Genomic DNA, 4,592 nt, shown 5'->3' on the forward strand with positions numbered 1-4,592 from the left:
ATCGGCTGAGATAGATGAGGAGGAGGAGGTGTCCCCAGGTGAACAACACCAACCACTCTCCCCCAACCCTAGCTCCTGGCTCTGTCCCAAGGGATACTTACCTGCAGGTTGCTAAAGAAATCCAAAGGCTGGCCAAGGAGAATCGCACCATGGTTGAACTCCACCGATCACAAAAACAAGAGTTCCAAGCCCTGTTGGCCAAACAAATGGGAGAATTTCAGGCCATGTTGTCCCACCATAGCCAACAACAGATGCAGGCGATGCATGATTTGAGGGTGGACGTTATGCCCCATAAGCAGCAGCAATACCCCAAAAAAAAACTGAAATATACGGGACTAAATTATTTCGCCTTGTTGATATGTTTCAGTTGTTGTTCTGTTTAAGATATGTTATCATTACTACTGCAGCATTGAAGGCCTTGGCCATTCAAGAAAAAAAAAAACATTTTTTTCTTTATCCTGTGTGGTGTCTAAATTATTACTAACATTACATTATTTTTATTTCCACTTTTTTTTTTTTTTGTGTTGTCCACATCTTGGGGGAGATTTATCAAGACCTGTCCAGAGGAGAAGTTGCCCATAGCAACCAATCAGCTCGCTTCTTTAATTTTTTAACAAGGCCTGTGCTAAATGAAAGAACCAATCTGACTGGTTGCTATGGGCAACTGGGCAACTTTTCCTCTTGGCAGGTTTTGATAAATCTGCCCCCTTGTCCACAGTGCTCTCTGCTGACACCTTTGTCCGTATTAGGAACTGTCTAGAGCAGCAGGAACTTTGCTATGAAAATGTTATTCTAATCTGGACAGTTCCTGGCTGACATGTACAGAGGTGTCAGCAGAGAGAGCCCTGTGGACAGACTGGAGAGAAATAAATAAAAAAATAATACACTGACTTATATTTTCTATTGGCACGTACATTATTCTGCGCAGATTTGATGTACTGCATATTATGCTGCAGATTTCAATATCTGCAAAAAATAATGTACGTGTGAATTGACCATTATGCCTCTGGAATATTTGCTCCATTCATTTACTAGGGGTCCCTCTAGTGGCAGAGGCACTGTAAAGCACAACTGTTATAAAGAAAATTGATGGAATTTTAAGTTACTCACCAGTGATTTGCTGAAAGAAACTCCTTTTTTTCACCCACTTCAAGGTCCAGCAATAGGATTCCTAAATCCTGAAAGAAAGATGGAAAGGTATAAATTAAACTAAAATTAATAATGGGATATTAGGAGGGAAGGGGATGATTGACAGACCACTCACCTGTTTGAAGGGGCTGTTAAGCTTGTCACTTGCTTCACTTTTAAACAACTGGTAGTAACGGGAAAACATTCCAACTTGTTAACGAAACTTGAACTCAAGGGTAACTGCAGTGTTCAACTTTAACTGAAGAGGTAACTTCAACTTTTTAACTTGTTTCAAAGTTTAGGGCTGGGTACCCTAACTTTGGCAAATTGACTTTAAAAAAAGTCATCTGCTCCATGAGCTGAGGGGACAGTTGAGAACGCTGTGGGCATAGAATGTTCCCGGTGACAGAAAATACCTGCTCACTTTGCACAGAGGTTGGGGGGCAGGATAGGAGCTCCTGGGCCACCATGCTTAGAGCAGGCCAAATAGCCCTCTTTTCGTCCCAATATTTCATGGCATTGGCAGTGGGAAATATATTTGGTTCAGACACATAAATTTTGACCATGTCTGCCACCTTGTCTCTTGGTATCCGAGAGGGTTGTCTGGTTTGTCCAAACAGGCTTTGCAATGTCTCTGCCCAAAAGTCTGCAGCTCTTGAGGAGGTTGTAGCAGTGTTGCTGATGGTTGCTGAGATTTCTGCAGGCTCATCTTCCTCTGCTTCTTCCTCCTCATCATGCCTCTCTTGTCCCACATCTAATAGTCTCTGTCTGTCACACACCTTGATGATTAATTTGTCCCTCCAGCTTGTTAGGGCATTTGCTTGGAGAGCCATTTTGCCCTTAATCCGGGGGTCACACATGGTGGCTAGCATTAGATCAGGGCAAGTGTCTGTCAGCTCTTTAATCCTACGCTGTAGTAGGACCTGGAGTCTCCTTACCAGTGTGGCAACATCACCAACTATATAGCCTCCAGTCAACTTCTCTCTGTTATTCAGGAAGGCATCCATTTTGGTTAACAGATGAGTAAAGAGAGGGATGACTTGCGCCAAACTTGCCTTCTCCTGGCTTAACTTTTCCGTGACCGCACGAAAGGGGCTAAGTACAGCAACCACCTGAGCAACTAAGGTCCACTCCTCCCTGCCAAATGCTCTGGTGATGCCAATATAATTTTCATGGGACTTTGCATGTATGGGTTTCTGCTGCTCTAGGATTCTTTCCAGCATTTCTAGTGTGGAATTCCACTGGGTGCTAACATCCTGTTTCAGTCTGTGTTGAGGAACACCTGCCTTACTCTGCTCCCGTCTGAGTAAGTGGCTGTCTTTAACACTCCGGTGAAAATGCCCTGCAATTTTTCTACATGAATCCAGAACTCCTGTGAGCTTTGTGTTGCTCTCTGAGGTGTCTTCCAAACCGGCCTTCACCACAAGATGGAGGACATGTGCAGAGCATCGCACACATACAAAGTTGCCATTACGCAATGCCTTTATCATTTTGGCTGCACCGTTAGTCACCACGAAACCCATCTTCGGATGTGTATCTCCGTGTTCCCCAAGCCATTCTTCCACCATTTTTTTTAAGTGCTCTGGTTATGTTTTGTGAGCTGTGCTGCTCATCCAATACCTCTGCATGGAGGAGGAATGAGCGGTGGCCCTGATTTGTATTCTCAACACCAGCCCCTGTGCTTCTTGGACCTGATTTGGTTTGGGCAAGTTCAGTGACAATGGGCTGCCACCAGTGTGTGGTCAATGATAGGAAAGCATGCTGGCCACTGGGAGCACTCCACAGGTCAGTGGTTAGATGTACAGACTGTCCAGCAGCTTTTCCCAGCTCCTCTTTTCCACACACGATTTATACAAAGCAGGTACTATACTTCTGCTGAATGTGGTACGTGATGGTACAATATATTGGGGTGCAAGTGCCTTTAGAAGGCGTTTAAAAGGTTCCCCTTCCACCATGTTAAATGGAGCCCCCCCAATGGCTATGAGCTCACCTATAAGGCGGGTAATCTTGCGGGACTGTTGGCGGGAAATCCCCCTGGGATGGAAACCAGTAAACTGTTCTATGGTGGACTGGTTTCCTTTACTGGGATGAACAACAGCTTCAGCCCCTTGCCCCTTTTCCAGGTTATCTGAGGCTGAACTCATAGTAGCACTGGAACTAGCACTACTACTTCCCTTTCTTTTACTTGGTGGAGCTGCCAAACCACTTTCTTCTCTCATCAACACTGCCTTGTGGTGTGTCCTCAGATGGTTATCCATTCCTGCATTGGTGAGATGCCCCAAGACTTTGCCACAACTTACTTCCTTGCCACATAGCTTACATTTGGCCAAGCGACCATCCCCAACTGTTATGAAATGCTCCCATACCTTAGATTTGCGGTTACCACTGACACTGGGTTGTGCTGATGGGGAAGGTTTTTCTGGAAGGGGAGTGCTCTTGGAAGCAGTAGCTAAAGTCCTTGTACTGGTGACAGTGGCAGTCTTTGCATGGGAGGGTGTATCCACAACTATGGAGCCAGAGGAGGATGGTGGTGATTGAGATTCTTGATAGTCATCATCAATGTCATGTACGAATAGTAGTGGCGAAAAAGGTTTATCTGGTGCAATACTGGACCATGGTACCTCCTCTTCTACAATGCCAATGTTCACATCTGCAAGGGCAGGACTGACATGCATGATGTTGTCTATTTCTGTGTCAGAGCCTTCTTGATGGACATTTAGGGCCACCTCAGCATCAGTAATGGCTGTCTCATTTTCTGCTAGAGTCTCCGTCTCCACATGGCAGATGTCTCTGATTGGTTGCCTAGAAGTTTGGCCACTGGAAGACTTGGCAGCAGGCCTTGCTGATGTCCTCTTATAAAAAATGGCAGCTGTTACCTTTGGCTTCTTGGTAACACCTTGTCCTCTAGCTGTCTCTGTGTCACTGGGGAAGTCTTCCTCAGGGGATCTGTCCATCTCTACAAGCACTGTGAGTCACTGTTAACACCAGTAAAACTTTCACAGGAATAAAGAAAAGTTCCTCAATGTCCGTGAAAAACACAGGATGTAGAAGGACACCCCGATTGGCTGACTAATGTCATGTGATAACAAACTCTGTAAAGTGACCAATCAAATAAATGGAGAAAATTATTCCTTAGTTTCGATTTCGTCAACTAATAACGAATGCATTCCGTAATTAACAAATCAAGTCCTTGTTTATTCTGGGACAAGGGTCACGTGACGAGAGGATGTGATCTCGTCAGCTCCGCCCGCTCCAGGGCTCTCTCCCTCCTCTCCCCCCACCCCCCAGGAGGCATGATGCTGACCCTGGGACGAACGTCCCTGATTAGGGCGAAAAAAGAAAGAAAAAGAGGAAAGAGAGAAAAAAGAAAAAAGGAAACCACCTGACGGACGGATCTGCTCCCCGCTGTGGTATGGAGATGGAGGTGTCCGGTGTGGGAGGGGGTGTGGCGGCCTCGCTGCAGT

The 4,592-nt window shown here is 45.6% G+C and overlaps 1 protein-coding gene across 2 annotated transcripts in view; it reads left to right on the forward strand.

Annotated features, from left to right (window-relative positions):
• The window catches only part of LOC130292037 (uncharacterized), a 77,437-nt gene extending 77,342 nt beyond the window's left edge, over window positions 1-95 (forward strand). For both annotated transcript variants that reach the window (XR_008848064.1, XR_008848063.1), the window contains exon 4: window positions 1-95. This exon is cut by the window's left edge and continues 73 nt beyond it. The gene's annotated coding sequence lies outside the window, so the exon portion shown is untranslated.
• Window positions 96-4,592: the final 4,497 nt, after the last annotated feature.

This window comes from Hyla sarda, chromosome 9 (genome assembly GCF_029499605.1).
Source record: "Hyla sarda isolate aHylSar1 chromosome 9, aHylSar1.hap1, whole genome shotgun sequence".
Taxonomy (NCBI): domain Eukaryota; kingdom Metazoa; phylum Chordata; class Amphibia; order Anura; family Hylidae; genus Hyla; species Hyla sarda.